The sequence below is a fragment of the Bos grunniens genome, chromosome 8 (assembly GCF_055505025.1).
Source record: "Bos grunniens cultivar Pamir isolate PY7600 chromosome 8, Bosgru_T2T1.0, whole genome shotgun sequence".
NCBI lineage: Eukaryota > Metazoa > Chordata > Mammalia > Artiodactyla > Bovidae > Bos > Bos grunniens.
In genome coordinates this window covers 30,887,960-30,904,818 of record NC_141172.1, presented here as the reverse complement: position 1 = coordinate 30,904,818, position 16,859 = coordinate 30,887,960, and the positions used below count along the sequence as shown (strand labels likewise).

Below are 16,859 nucleotides of genomic sequence, written 5' to 3'. Positions count from 1 at the left end.
GAATATTGAAACTGTAAGATGTAAGTGGTGATTATTTGTGAGTTAATATACTTTTCAGATGAACATAAAACTAATAAAATGGAAAAATGATACACATGACATATGAAATAAAATGACATATTGTTACCATGCCAATACCAATTTTATTCTATACATTTTTATTAGTTACATAGAGTTTTTATAGTTATTATTGAAATATTTTGGAGATTCCACTTTCCACTCCTTTTTCACCATTAATCATGGTATTTAGTATGTGTAAAACATAGATGTTAGATGTTTGACTTCCTGTACTTGGAAATTTTCATACACTTGTCTTGAAATTCCCAATGCTACAGACATAGAAAAGACAAATCCCTTTTACATATTTCTGCTAAATACCCAATAAATATTTAAACCATCTGGGCCTCCTAGGGATCCAGGTTAGTAATTTCTAGCCTGCCTGAGCAACGGAATTATTTCCAACAGTTTAAAGAATAGCCATGCCCGAGTCATACCCCTGATTAGTCCACACAAGCAATTAGAATGAAAGAAATGAACTGTGTGAACTACCACATCGGCAATTTAACTGACACCTCAGCAATGAAATTTAACTGTGTTTTCTTCTTCTACTCCTTCCCATTCCCCACTTAGCCTTCTTCCCATTACTTTTCTGATAGAGAACTCTATCAGAAAAGTATTCTGTTCTGACACCTTAAAAAAAAGATGTGAAAACACAGATGAGGGAAAAGCAGACTTTTTTTTTTTCTGATTTACAAAGGTATTCTGGTAAGATTAGGGGAATAATAGTGGATAATACTTGTAAAGGTTTTACTGTGGTCCAGACAAATTTCTGATTATTCATACATTTCACCTTTTCTGAGGAAAATACTATTACGTTTATTACTTATCAAATGAAGAAAGCAAAGTGCATACTGGTTAAATAACAAGGTTGAGAAGGTAGTCAGTAGATGTGTAGGATTCAGCCTCAATCTGACTTTAGAGTCCATGCTTTAAATAATCCCTAAAATAGTAACTCCAGGTATAGGCGATAGAAACAGCAGAATATAGGTAAGAAATCAGACCCAGAATTCTAGATGCTACCAAAGTATAAGAACATTAGAATTCTCCCAAAGTGTGGTTGGGAGAGGAAGCTTTCTCCCCACTCCAGTACTTTTGCCTGGAAAATCCCATGGACAGAGGAGCCTGGTGGGCTACAGTCCATGGGGTCGCAAAGAGTCAGACACAACTGAGCGACTTCACTTTCAACTTTTCACTTTCCTGCATTGGAGAAGGAAATGGCAACCCACTTCAGTGTTCTTGCCTGGAGAATCCCAGGGACGGCGGAGCCTAGTGGGCTGCCGTCTATGGGGTCGCACAGAATTGGACACGATTGTTGCGACTTAGCAGCAGCAGCAGCAGTGAAACAGAGAAAAAGCAACGTCTTGAACTTGAAGGGGATTATGAATAGGTTTGAAGGATAATTCTGCCATGACCTATATGAACCAACAATAGAACACCAGAGAAAACATTAATACCTAAGTGGTTATTAGAGTTTATTATATGGCCAATGAAGAAGTTATGGGATTCTTTCCCTAAGGATAATACCTTCCTTCAGCTAAGGTATTATCCTTATAGAAGCCTCTAGAAATTAGACACAACCTCCTAAAAGGACGGGGGGGAAATGACAGAGATAAAATTACTACCACTGAAGTAAAATAGGAGTTAAAGAAAACTATTAGTGTATTGAATAAGATTATTACATGCCACACAAAATTTCCAATAATTGAATGCCTTTGGGATACATGATAGATAGGTAGCAGTCATGTGTGTCTGTGTGTGTGCGCGCGCCTTCAGTTGCTTCAACATGTCTAACTCCTTGCAACTCCATAGACTCCTCTGTCCATGGAATTTTCCAGGCAAGAACACTGGAGTGGGATGCCATTTCCTTCTCTAGGGGATCTTCCCAACTCAGGGATCAAACTTGCGTCTCTTGTGTCTCTTACATTAACAGGTGGATTCTTTACCACTGCATCACCTGGGAAGCCATAAGCTTTCACATGTTATTATAAATTAATATTCACATTACATTTACTATGGAGAAAATTGAGATGCAAATCTGTCCAAGGTCACATGACTTGTGTTACAAGACCTATTCTAAGAACCTGAATCTTCTAAGTCATGACACTACATAATCTAATATTAAATATTAGAACATACCTAAGGAAAGCTTTGAACTCTCATTCTTAAGCCTTTTTTAATGCTTCATCTGTCATGAATAGCTTAACATGATAGTACTGAAAAGTTCAAAAATAGACATTTCGACCTCTTGAAATATCAACCCATTTATTAAATCAGAACAGGAATACTGGAGAAGAAAATCTGTGGAAAGATCAAATCAAAGTTTTTAAATGCCACTAGTCTTAACAATTCTTTTTCCATAAAATATGTCTCTGTGATACCATCAACACAAAGATATACTAAAACATACCCAACACCTACCAAAATATTTGCATATAGTAAATACATCAAGTCTATACATTAAATATGTTGTTATTTGTATATCAATTATACCTCAAAAAAGGTATTTTAAAAGCTTAAAAAAAACATGCCACTTCTACATTTGTTGTTTAGTCATTAAGTTGTATCCAACTCTTCCATGACCCCATGAACTTTATCCTGCAAGGCCACATTGTCCTTGGGATTTCTCAGGCAAGAATACTGAAGAGAGTTGTCATTTCCTTGTCTGGGAGAGCTTCCTGACCCAGGGAACGAACCTGAGTCTCCTGCATTGGCAAGCAGATTCTTTACTGCTGAGCCACCAGGAAAGCCCACTATTCCATTTACTACCTCTTGACGTGTTATTTTGATTTTAATTTTTTTTTACTTCTCAAAATTCTAAAATCCAAGATAACTCTTTAGCTAATAATGTATAAACTCTACCTTTTACAGGGAAATTATTTCAATTTGTGTGCAAAGAGAAGATAGAAGAGAAGAAAAACAAACTAGAATTCGTTCAAATCTTTTCATGATTTTATAGAATTTTCAAATAAACAGAAAAAAGAATAGTGTAGTGAATCATCATGACCTCATCCAGTTTCAATAAAACATTATGTATTTCTTACTTAATTGAACCCATCTTTTATTTATGACATCCTTTAAAGAATATTCTAGACAAAATTTAATTAAATTCTGAATAGTATATAATACAAGACTTTAAAAATATATAATATCAAGATGATTTCTACAAACAAAATTAAAAGTAATTCATTACTAATTTAAAACAATCTCTATTAAATTTTTACTGATAGTTAATATTATTTTGAGTTAACTTTATTTGTTTTGTAGAACTTATATCCATATAACCTACATATTATTAGGTCTTAATGACATGTATAACCATGATGGTGTGATGACTCACCTAAGGCCAGATTCCTGGAGTGTAAAGTCATGTGGGCCTTAGGAAACAATGGTATGAACAAAGGTAGCGGAGGTGATAGAATTACAACTGAGCTATTTCAAATCCTAAAAGATGATGCTGTTAAAGTGTTGTGCTCAAAATGCCAGAAAATTTGGAAAACTCAGCAGTGGCCATAGGACTGGAAAAAGTCAGTTTCTATTCCAATCCCAAAGAAGGGCAATGCCAAAGAATGTTGAAACTGCTGCACAATTGCACTCATTTCACATGCTAGCAAAGTCATGCTCAAAATCCTTCAAACTCAGCTTCAACAGCACATTAACTGAGAACTTCCAGATATACAAGCTGGATTTAGAAAAGACAGAAGAACAAGAAATCAAATTGCCAACATGGGGCTATAGCTTAGTGGTAGATAATTTGACTGCAAATTGCTAAATCCATTGGATCATAGGAAAGCAAGGGAATTCCAGAAAAAATATCTACTTCTGCGTCACTGACTACACTAAAACCTTTGATTTTGTGGATCACAACAAACTATGGAAAATTCTTAAAAGAGATGGGAATACCAGAAAATCTTACCTGCCTCCTGAGAAACCTGTACACAGGTCAAAGAGCAACCAGTAGAACTGGACATGGAACAAGGGACTGGTTCCAAAGTCGGAAAGTGGTACATCAATACTGTATATTGTCACCCTGCTTATTTAACTTATATGCAGAGTTGCTGCTGCTAAGTTGCTTCAGTCGTGTCCGACTCTGTGCAGCCCAATAGACAGCAGCCCACCAGGCTCCCCCGTCCCTGGGATTCTCCAGGCAAGAACAATGGAGTGGGTTGCCAGTTCCTTCTCCAATGCCTGAAAGTGAAAAGTGAAAGTGAAGTCACTCAGCCGTGTCCGACTCTTAGCGACCGCAAGGACTGCAGCCCAACAAGTTCCTCCATCCATGGGATTTTCCAGGCAAGAGTACTGGAGTGGGGTGCCATTGCCTTCTCCATATATGCAGAGTACATCATGTGAAATGCCAGGCTGGATGAGGCAAAAGCTGGAATCAAGATTGCCAGGAGAAATATCAATAACCTCATATATGCAGATGACACCACACTTATGGCAGAAAGAAGAGAGGAACTAAAGAGCCTCTTGATAAAGGTGAAAGACAAGAGTGAACAAACTGGCTTAAAACTCAACATTCAAAATATGAAGATTGTGGCCTCTGGTCCTATCACTTCTTGGACAAAAGGAGAGGAAAAAGTGGCAACAGTAGAAGATTTTATTTTCTTGACTCCAAAATCACTGCAGATGGTGACTGTAGCCATGAAATTAAAAGACGCTTTCTCCTTGGACGAAAAGTTATGACCAACCTAGACAGTGTATTCAAAAGCAGAGACGTCATTTTGCCAACAAAGGTCCACCTAGTCAAAGCTATGGTTTTTTCAGTAGTCATGTATAGATGTGAGAGCTGGGCCATAAAGAAAGCTTAGCATCAAAGAATTGATGCTTTTGAATTGTGGTGTTAGAGAAGGCTCTTAAGAGTCCTTTTGACTGCAAGGAGATCAAATCAGTCAATCCTAAAGGAAATAAACCCTGAATATACATTGGAAGGACTGATGCTGAAGCTCTAATACTTTGGTCATCTGATGCAAAGAGCCAACTCATTGGAAAAGACCCTGATGCTGACGTTGAGGGCAAGAGGAAAAGGGGGTGACAGAGGATGAGATGGTTGGATGGCAATATTGACTCAATGGCAATGAGTTTGAGCAGATTATGGGGGATAGTAAAGAATAGGAAAGTCTGTTGTGCTGCAGTCCATGGGGTCACAAAGAGTCAGACACCACTGAGTGGCTGATCAACAATAAATTATATTAGGTTTATATCTCTGTTTCATTCTTCCCCAGTGTCATTACCTTAAGGAAACATGTCACTTGTCATAAATAAATTTCCATACTCTGTGTTTAGCTGATAGCATCTTTATAATGTCATTTAGGAATTTTCTTCTCCCAATCTTTTTTCTAAACTGATAGAGTTAAAAGTGTGACCCATGTTCAATGGTTGGAAAAAATATATCATCTAATTCATATATTAGGAAATACATGATGTTTGCTTTCCTGCTGTTTAATAATCTTAGTACTATTGAGAAATTCAAGCGCATTAGCCTGATCCTCCTATTACAATATTTCACATCAATATCTCACAATGCTTAGCAGGTATTACTGAACTAACTACCATTTATTAGCTCTGATTCCTTTAGAAAGTTGATTTTTCCTCAGCATCTGTTTGGTTATGCTCAAATACTTTTTAAGAACAGCAGGAAAAGTAATAGATTTCATTCATAAATCATGATTCTTTATATTATTATTTATTATATTATATTATATTATATTATTATAGGGTGGTATATATGACATGTATATATAACATCAGGAAACTCCAGTATGGAGTTCAGAAAAAAGTCATGCAGGTAATATGTTTTAGTTTGACATGCTTTTTATAAGAGTTGAAACAATGGGAATGACTGTGTTTGACCAAAGACAGAGAAGTGAGAGCCAAAATAATACAAGGCTAACAAAACTATCTGAAGAAAGTTTACAGCTTTAGTGTAGAATATAGCAGAAGTTGAAATGGTTAAGGAAATACAAATCATTTGGCCTAAGAGGCAAATTGTGGCATATACCACATTGTGATCTGTGCATTTTGGAAATGAATAAAATATGTTTCTGAAATATTTTATTATCATTTAACTATACCCTTATTTTTAAATAAGATTAAACCTATTCATTAATTCATAGCACAACTTTAACATAAAAGTTAATACACCAGTAACATATGAACTAATAAATGAGCTATTTCTTTCAATATTTATACAAAAAACTTTCATTCACTACACAAATATGTTAATTGCTTGACTGAAACTGAGCTAAGTCATACAGCCAATAGAGAGAAGAATAAAAGGAGCTCACAGAGTGGTACAGCATATTGGGATAAATGATTTTCAAAAAGCCCTCATGCCCCAGGTGGACATGGCTACTGTACTATTCATTTTTTGTGCTAGGGTTTTGGAATTAATCATAGAAATGTCATGTATGGGACAATGTTGGTAAAACTATTGTATAATCATTCATACCTTACAATCTCCTGGGTTGAGTAAATACCTGTGAGAAAACAATGACAACAAAATCACAAAGGTCAGATTGGAGATACATGAGAAGGGCCAGGAATTTTTCCAATAATGGATTGCGGGCAAAATGACTCATTAAGGACCAACCTCCTCTCTCTGCAGATGACTGCGATGACTATCTAAGTCATAGGACAATATCCCACCTATGACTGTCAGGGGCTAAATATCGAAGATAAAAGGCCAGTTCACCTAGTCGGGAGGGTAGGTGCAGTGGTGACTCTCCTGTGACAAGTGACTGCTGCTGCTGCTAAGTCACTTCAGTCGTGTCCGACTCTGTGCTAACCCCAGAGACGGCAGCCCACCAGGCTCCCGTCCCTGGGATTCTCCAGGCAAGAACACTGGAGTGGGTTGCCATTTCCTTCTCCAATGCCTGAAAGTTAAAAGTGAAAAGTGAAAGTGAAGTCGCTCAGTCGTGTCCGACTCCTAGCGACCCCATGGACTGCAGCCCACCAGGCTCCTCCGTCCATGGGATTTTCCAGGCAAGAGTACTGGAGTGGGCTGCCATTGCCGTCTCCAGACAAGTGACTGAGGAAGTTCAGTTTATTGGCAGTTTCTGGTCTATGCCATTTCTTGGGCATCCACAATCATGGGCACTTCCAACTGGAATAGTTTCCTAATCTCAAGACCAAAGAGTGAGGGTAGATTTTGAGAGGTTTTACCATGTGACTGGTTTCACCATTGCACCCTATAATTTTTTTTTTTTTTTTTTTGCTTTAAGAAAAAAGAATGCCAAGAATATTTGAATTAGTCAACTTTAAGGAATTATGGATTAGCTTTAAGGGAGCTACAAAGAGTCAGACTCAACTGAGCAACTTTCACTTTCAAGGAATTATTGAGGGAAGAAAACATCAGAGGAAATTAAAAGAATGTTACTTCTTTGGTGTGGTATCAGAAGTGATACAGATAATAAGAAATACTGTTAAAGTGAATAGCATCATTTTACAATAAGTTTTTAGAATTAGAATAAGAATAATCAGTGATGCCTTGGTATATCTATTCTGTTTCCCACTTCCTCCAATTCCTTCTCTGTTTTACTTAACCCAGATTATATATCACTACATCCACAAATGCCTTCCTAGTGAAGTCCTAGTACTTGGGAAAGTACTTTTACCTACTTCTAAATTTTAATATTTTGTACTTTCTTATTTATAGCACTTATCACACTTGATCATAAATTGTAATATTTTGACTTAAAAGAAAAACATAAGTGAAAGAGTTTAGAACAACTGCTTTATAACTCCTTATTGCTAATAATGTTGTATCATGCACCTTTGTTTTCTTGCCCTTGCAAGGAGCTTTTAGGTCTACAAAGTTTCTTAAGGGCGGTAACTGTATCTTTTAGTCTTTACAACATAGCCAAACCCTTTAGGTATATTTCAGAACAATCTGATTGTGCCTAAGGAATAATAAATACTTAATTTTCTTCTATTTTAAATTAGCCATGTAATAAGTTAATTCATTCTAATGTAATCATAGGAATGTCATGAGTGATAATATGTCCACAGGGAAAATTGATACATTAATGTGGCATCTAGCATCTTTAATGTAGTGATTTTTAAAACACATCCAGAGAAGGCCAGAGTTTGTTCTGTAAAGTGCTTTGGAGATCACTGTAGGGTCAGAGCAAGGTGAGGTTGCTGTGAAAAAAATAATTTTAAATGGACCACTCCTCATCCTAACTTCAACCAGTGTAGCTCAGTTTTTATTATAATTTAACTTGGCTCTGTTTAATTCAGTTAAAAAAAATTAACTGTTAAATATAATTTGAGAGCCACTGGCATAGCAATTATAATAAAAGTAGAGTTTGATCAATTTCAGTTTTAATTCTTGGTCTGCCACTTAGAAGCTTACAGACCTTGAAACAGTTATGCATTCTTTAGTCCTAGAAAGACCCGGGTGATTTATTCCTACCTACTTCAGGTTAACGTAAAGAACAATTTCCTGTTCTAGATAAGAAAAAGCTTTATCCTAAGGTTGATCAGTTACAAACTGAAAATATCAACTGGCATTTCTGCATCATATGTTAGTTTTATGGGCAGGAATATAGTTAGTTGGAACAAATTTTAAATGTTCCTAACATCCTATGGAACATCATTTTCCCAAATTTACTAATGCTGCAGTTTTATAAACTACAGGATTCATATGCTCTCTGATTTCATTTTTTATTTGCTTTTTAATTGAAGGATAATTGCTTTACAGAATTTTGTTGTTTTCTGTCAAACCTCAACATGAATCAGCCATAGGTATACATATATGCCCTCACTTTTGAACCTCTCTCCCATCTCCCACCCCATCTAACCCATCTAGATTGATACAGAGCCCCTGTTTGGGTTTCCTGAGATATACAGCAAACTCCCACTGTCTATCTATTTTACATATCATAATGTAAATTTCCATGTTACTCTCTCCATACATCTCACCCTCTCCCCACGTCCATAAATCTTCACTATGTCTGTTTCTCCATTCAGTTCAGTTCAGTTTAGTCGCTCAGTCATGTCCGACTCTTTGCGACCCCATGAATTGCAGCACGCCAGACCCCTCTGTCCATCACCAACTCCTGGAGTTCACTCAGACTCATGTCCATCGGTGATGATGTCGGTGATGCCATCCAGTCATTTCATCCTCTGTTGTCCCCTTCTCCTCCTGTCCCCAATCCCTCCCAGCATCAGAGTTTTTTCCAATGAGTCAACTCTTCGCATGAGGTGGCCAAAGTACTGGAGTTTCAGCTTTAGCATCATTCCTTCCAAAGAACACCCAGGACTGATCTCCTTTAGAATGGACTGGTTGGATCTCCTTGCAGTCCAAGAGACTCTCAAGAGTCTTCTCCAACACCATAGTTTAAAAGCACCAATTCTTCGGTGCTCAGCTTTCTTCACAGTCCAACTCTCACATCCATACATGGCTACTGGCAAAACCATAGCCTTGACTAGACAGAACTTTGTTGGCAAAGTAATGTCTCTGCTTTTTAATATGCTGTCTAGGTTGGTCATAACTTTCCTTCCAAGAAGTAAGCGCCTTTTAATTTCATGGCCTCAATCACCATATGCAGTGATTTTGGAGCCCCCCAAAATAAAGTCTGACACTGTTTCCACTGTTTCCCCATCTATTTCCCATGAAGTGATGGGACCAGATGCCATGATCTTCGTTTTCTGAATGTTGAGTTTAAGCCAACTTTTCACTCTCCTCTTTCACTTTCATCAAGAGGCTTTTTTTTTTTTTAATTTTTATTTATTTATTTTTTATTTTAAATTTTATTTTATTTTTAAACTTTACAAATTGTGTTAGTTTTGCCAAATATCAAAATGAATCCGCCACAGGTATATATGTGTTCCCCATCCTGAACCCTCCTCCCTCCTCCCTCCCCATACCATCCCTCTGGGTCATCCCAGTGCACTAGCCCTAAGCATCCAGTATCGTACATCGAACCTGGACTGGCAGCTCGTTTCATACACGATATTATACATGTTTCAATGCCTTTCTCCCAAATCTTCCCATCCTCTCCCTCTGCAACAGAGTCCATAAGACTGTTCTATACATCAGTGTCTCTTTTGCTGTCTCATACACAGGGTTATTGTTACCATCTTTCTTCTGCCATAAGGGTGGTGTCATCTGCATTTCTGAGGTTACTGATATTTCTCCCGGCTCTGCAAATAAATTCTTCAGTACCATTATTCTAGATTCTGTATATCTGTGTTAGTATAGGATATTTATCTCTTTCTAACTTACTTCACTCTGTATAATAGGCTCTAGGCTCATCTACCTTATTAGAACTGAAATCCATTCCTTTTTAAGGCTGAGTAGTATTCCATTGTGTATCTCTACCACTACTTCTTTATCCATTCATCTGTCAATGGGCATCTAGGTTGCTTCCATGTTCTAGCTATTGTAAATAGTGCTACAATGAACAATGGGATACATGTGTCTCTTTCAATTTTGGTTTCCTCAGGGTATATGCCTAGGAGTGGGATTGCTGGGTCATATGATGGTTTTATTCCTAGTTTTTTAAGGAATCTCCATACCATCTTCCATAGTGGCTGTATCAGTTTACATTCCCACCAACAGTGCAAGAGCGTTCCCTTTTCTCCACACCCTCTCCAAAATTTACTGTTTATAGACTTTTTGATGATGGCCATTCTTACTGGTGTGATGTGATATCTTATTGCAGATTTGATTTGCATTTCTCTGATAATGAGTGATGTTGAGCATCTTTTCATGTGTTTGTTAGCCATCTGTATGTCTTCTTTGGAGAAATGTCGGTTTAGGTCTTTTTCCCGCTTTTTAACTGGGTTGTTTGTTTTTCCAGTATTGAGTTGTATGAGCTGCTTGTATATTTTGGAAATTAACCCTTTATCAGTTGTCTCATTTGCTATTATTTTCTCCCATTCTGAGGGTTGTCTTTTCAGCTTGCTTATAGTTTCCTTTGCTGTGCAAAAGTTTATATTTAATCAAGTTCCACTTGTTTACTTTTGTTTTTATTTCCATTACTCTAGGAGGTGGGTCATGGAGGATCTTGCTTTGATTTATGTCATTGCATTCTGCCTATGTTTTCCTCTATGAGTTTTATAGTTTCTGGTCTTACATTTAGGCCTTTCATCCATTTTGAGTTTATCTTTGGATATGGCATTAGAAGTGTGCTAATTTCATTCTTTTACATGTAGCTGTCCAGTTTTCCCAGTACCATTTATTCAAGAGGCTGTCTTTACCTCATTGTATATTCTTGCCTCCTTTGTCAAAAATAAAGTATGCATAGGTGCATGGTTTTATATCTGGGCTTTATATCCTATTATATTGGTCTATATTTCTGTTTTTGTGCCAGTACCATACTGTCTTGATGACTGTTGCTTTGTAGTATAATCTGAAGAAAGGAAGCTTGATTCCTCCAGCTCCATTCTACTTTCTCAAGACTGCTTTGGCTATTACAGTGTCTTTTGTGTTTCCATATGAATTGTGAAATTTTTTTTTTCTAGTTCTGTGAAAAATGCCACTGGTAATTTGATAGGGATCACATTGAATCTGTAGATTACATTTGGTAGTATAGTCATTTTCACAGGATTGATTTTTCCTACCCAGCAACATGGAATATCTCTCCATCAGTTTATGTCATCTTTGACTTCTTTCATCAGTGTCTTATATTTTCTGTGTGTAGTTCTTTTGTCTTCTTAGGTAGGTTTCTTCCTAGATATTTGTTCTTTTTGTTGCAATGGTGAATGGGATTGATCCCTTAATTTCTACTTCTGATTTTGCATTATTAGTATATAGAATGCAAGTGATTTCTGTGTATTGATTTTGTATCCTGCAACTTTCTAAATTCACTGATTAGCTTTAGTAATTTTCTGATTCTATAATTAGGGTTTTCTATGTACAATATCATGGCATCTACAAACAGTGAGAGTTTTACTTATTCTTTTCTGATCTGGATTCCTTTTATTTATTTTTCTTCTCTGATTGCTGTAGCTCAGACTTCCCAAACTATATTGAATAATAGTGATGAAAGTGGATACCCTTGTCTTGTTCCTGATTGTACCAGAAATGCTTTCAATTTTTCACCATTAAGAATAATGCTTACTGTAAGCTTATCATTTATGACCTTTACTATTTTGAGGTAGGTTCCTTCTATGCCCATTTTTTGAAGTTTTTAATCATAAAGGGATGCTAAATTCTGTCAAAGGCTTTTTCTTTTGCTATTGAGATTATCATGTGGTTTTTATCTTTCAATTTGTTATCATGCTGTATCATATTGATTGATTTGCATATATTAAAGAAACCTTGCATCACTGGAATAAACCCAATTTGATCATGGTGTATGTGCCTTTTAATGTGTTGTTGAATTTCTTTGCTAAAATTTTGTTGAGGATTTTTACATCTATGTTCATCAGTGATATTGGCCTGTAGTTTTCTTTTTTCTGTTGTCTTTGTCTGGTTTTGGTATCAGGGTGATGGTCGCCTTGTAGAATAAGTTTGGAAGTGTTCTTTCCTCTGCAATTTTTTGAAAGACTTTTAGGAGGATAAGCATTAACTTTTCTCTAAACATTTGATAGAATTCTCCTGGGAAGCCATCTGGTCTCAGGCTTTTGTTTTTTGGCAGATTTTTTTTAATTTATTTATTTTAATTTGAGGCTAATTACTTTACAATATTGTATTGGTTTTGCCATACATCAACATGAATCTGCAACGGGTGTACATGTGTTCCCCATCCTGAACCCCCCTCCCACCTCCCTTCCCATACCATCCCTCTGGGTCATCCCAGTGCACCATCCCTAAGCATCCTGTGTCCTGCATTGAACCTGGACTGGCAATTCATTTCTTATGATATTATACATGTTTCTGGGAGATTTTTTTTTTTTTTTTATCACAGCTTCAATCTCAGCACTTGTAATTGGGTTGTTCATACTTTATATTTCCTTTTGGTTCAGTCTTGGAAGACTGAACTTTTCTCAGGTTATCCATTTTATTTCCATATAGTTGTTCATAACATTCTCTTATACTCCTTTGTATTTATGCATTGTCTGCTGTAACTTCTTTTTCATTTCTAATTTTGTTGATTTGATTATTCTCTCTTTTTCCTTGATGTGTCTGGCTAAAGGTTCGTCATTTTTGTTTATCTTCTCAAAGAACCAGCTTTTAGTTTTATTAATCTTTACTATGCTGGGAGGGATTGGGGGCAGGAGGAGAAGGGGACGACAGAGGATGAGATGGCTGGATGGCATCACTGACTCGATGGACATGAGTTTGAGTGAACTCCGGGAGTTGGTGATGGACAGGGAGGCCTGGCGTGCTGCAGTTCATAGGGTCACAAAGAATCAGACACAACTGAGCAACTAATCTGATCTGATTTGTTTCTTTCATTTCCTTTTCATTTATTTCTGCTCTGATCTTTATTTCTTTCCTTCTGCTTTGCTTCTGTTGTTGTTCTTCTTTTTCCAGCTGTTTTAGGTGTAATGTTAAATTGTCTATTAGAGATTTTTCTTGTTTCTTGAAGTGAAGTGAAGTCGCTCAGTTGTGTCTGATTCTTTGTGACCCTGTAGACTATAGCCTGCCAGGCTCCTCTGTCCATGGGATTCTCCAGGCAAGAATACTGGAGTGGGTTACCATTTCCTTCTCCAGAGAATCTTCCCAATCCAGGGATCAAACCCGGGTCTCCCACATTGCAGTCAGATGCTTTAACCTCTGAGCCACCAGGGAAGCCCTGTTTCTTGAAGTAGGGTTGTATTGCTATAAACTTCCCTCTTAGGACTGTTTTTTCAACTGCAATACAACTGTGTTTCTTGAAGTAGGTTTGTATTGCTATAAACTTCCCTCTTAGGACTGGTTTTTCTGCATCCCATAAGTTTTGAGTTATTATGTTTTCATTGTCATTTGCTTCTAGAAGTTTTTAGATTTTCCTTCTTATTTCTTCAGTAACCTGTTTGTTATTTAGAAATGTGTTGTTTTATCTCCATACATTTGTGTTTTTTATAATTTTTTTACTTGTAATTGATATCTAGTCTCACAGTGTTGTGGTTGGAGAAGATGCTTGACACAATTTCAATTTCTATTAAATGTACTGAGATTTGATTTGTGACTCAATATGTGGTCATAGATATTTGCAAGTTTTATGTCTTCCTCTTGGCCTGATCCTTTGATCATTATGTAGTGTCCTTCCTTGTCTCTTTTAATATTCTTTATTTTAAGGTCTATTTTTTCTGATATGGAATTCTACTCCATCTTTCTTTTGCTTCCCATTTGCATGGAATATAGTTTCCATCCTCCCACATTCAGTCTATATGGGTCTTTATGTCTGAAGTAGATTTCTTGCAGACATCATATATATTGGTCTTGTTTTTTTTATCCATTCAGCCAGTCTGTGTCTTTGGGTGCAGCATTTAATCCATTTTACATATAAAGTAATTATTGATATATATGTTCCTATTGCCATTTTCTTAATTGTTCAGAGTTTGATTTTGTGAATCTTTTTTTCTTCTGTATTTCTTGACTATTTATGTTCCTTTAACATCTGTTGTAAAGCTGGTTTGGTGGTACTGAATTCTCTTAAGTTTTGCTTGTCTAAAAATATTTTAATTTCTCCATAAATTTTGAATGAGATCCTTGCCAGGTAGAGTAATCTAGGCTGCAGATCTTTCCCTTTCAGTACTTTATATATATCCTGCCATTACTTTCTGGCCTGCAGAGTTTCAGCTGAAAGATCAGCTGTTAAATGTATGGGCTTTCCCTTGTAAGTTACTTGTTGCTTTTCCCTTGCTTCTTTTAATATTCTTCCTTTGTGTTTAGTCTTTGTTAGTTTGATTAGTATGTGTCTTGGCATGTTTCTCCTTGGGTTTATCCTGTATGGGACTCTTTGTGCCTCTTGGACTTGATTGACTATTTCCTTTTCCATGTTGAGGAAATTTTCAACTATAATCTCTTCAAAAATTTTCTCATACCCTTTCTTTTTCTCTTCTTCTGGGACCCCAATAATTTGAGTGTTGGTGCATTTGATATTGTCCCAGAGTTCTTTGAGACTTTACTCAGTCATTTTCATTCATTTTATTTTATTCTGCTCTTCAGAATTTGTTTCCACCATTTTATCTTCCAGCTCGTTGATTCATTCTTCTGCTTCAGGTATTCTGCTATTGACTCCTTCTAGAGTATTTTTAATTTCAATAATTTTGTTGTTTGTCTCTATATGTTTATTCTTTAATTCTTCTAGGTCTTTGTTAGTTGATTCTTGCATTTTCTCCATTCTGTTTTCAAGGTTTTTGATCATCTTTACTATCATTATTCTGAATTCTTTTTCAGGTGGTTTGCCTATTTCCTCTTCATTTATTTGAACTTTTGTGTTTCTAGTTTGTTCCTTCATTTGTGCAAGATTTCTCTGCCTTTTCATTATTTTTTTTAAACTGAATGTGTTTGAGGTCTCCTTTTCCCAGGCTTCAAGGTTGAATTCTTTCTTCCTTTTGGTTTCTGCACCCTCTAAGGTTGGTTCAGTGGTTTGTGTAAGCTTCCTATACATGAGATTTATGCTAAGTTTTTTTGTTTGTTTGTTTGTTTGTTTTTCCTCTGATGGGCAAGGCTGAGTGAGGTGGTAATCCTGTTTGTTGATGATTGAGTTTACATTTTGTTTTGTTTGTTGTTTGGATGAGGCATCCTGCAGAGTGTGCTGCTGGTGGTTGGGTGATGCGGGTCTTTTATTCAAGTGGTTTCCTTTGTGGGAGTTCTCACTATTTGATACTCCCTAGGGTGAGTTCTCTGGTAGTCTAGAGTCTTGAAGTCAGTGCTCCCACTCGAAAGGCTCAGGGCTTGATCTCTGATCAGGAATAAAGATTCCACAAGTTGTTTGTTATGGCATTAAATGAGATTAAAACACATACCTAAAAACGAGAAATGAAGAGAACCCCCAGACTAATGGCAGTTACAAAATCAGGCAAATAATAATTAAAATAATGGAATATGCACATACACATATATATCCATAAGAAAAACCAAATAGTCCAACAAAACCAAAGTACAATAAATTGACCTGGTGAACAAAGGAAACCAAAAATTATATCAACCAGTTAAGAACAAACCTAACTAAAACAGAAACTGGAAAGCAAAACTAAAGCAAGGTGCCAACTGGGGAATAAAGCAATGAAAAGAATACTAATCAATACGTTGAGAGAAAAGGAAAGAAAGGGAGAATAGATATGCAAAGCTAAATAGAGGTAGATAAAGAGGATATATATATACATTAAAGATTAACTGCAAGAGGAAAAAACAGTAGGAAAATAAACAAAGGAATAAATGTAGAAAAATAATAATTGGTTTAAAAATTTTAAATTAAAAAAAGAAAAAAAAAAGGATGAGGAAGGAAGAAAAAAAAATAAAAAGGAAACTCCACAGAACCTCAGAAGTCCAACGTAGAGGCAGAGGTTTATAACAACAATAAAATGTGTAATTGAAATAAAAAGAAAAAGAAAAAACTCAAAAGCTTAATTAGATTTCATAGTGCCAATAAAACCAAGAACAGTAATCGAGGAGGGTGGAAGAAAGGGAAAAAAGAAAAAAGAAAAATCCAAAAGAAACTACAGAAGCCAAAGCATAAGAATAATAAATGTTTTTCTTGAGTCACTGCTGTCAGAGTCCCTTCCAGTCCTGGGAGTCAGTCCATCTCACTTCCCTAGGATGCACTCCAAAACTGTGCTGGTCTCTGGATCTGCTGTGGGGGCAGCTCAGATTCTAATCTGGTCCTACACCTGTGTGTTCTTGCCTCCAATGTCCACGGCTATCAGAACTACTGAGTTTTCTTTTGTGGGAGCTCTCAATGTACTTTTATATACTC

At 36.4% G+C, this 16,859-nt stretch overlaps 1 long non-coding RNA gene across 8 annotated transcripts in view; it reads right to left on the bottom strand.

Annotated features, from left to right (window-relative positions):
- LOC147366889 (uncharacterized) overlaps positions 1-16,859 on the bottom strand; it is a 1,020,561-nt gene that overhangs the window by 73,492 nt on the left and 930,210 nt on the right. The window contains exon 8 of one of the 8 annotated variants that reach the window (XR_015169115.1): positions 15,710-15,845. The exons of the other annotated variants lie outside the window; for them this stretch is intronic. This is a non-coding gene — a long non-coding RNA (uncharacterized LOC147366889). Of the gene's footprint in view, positions 1-15,709; positions 15,846-16,859 lie in introns of those variants that run through there. 8 annotated transcript variants of the gene reach the window in all.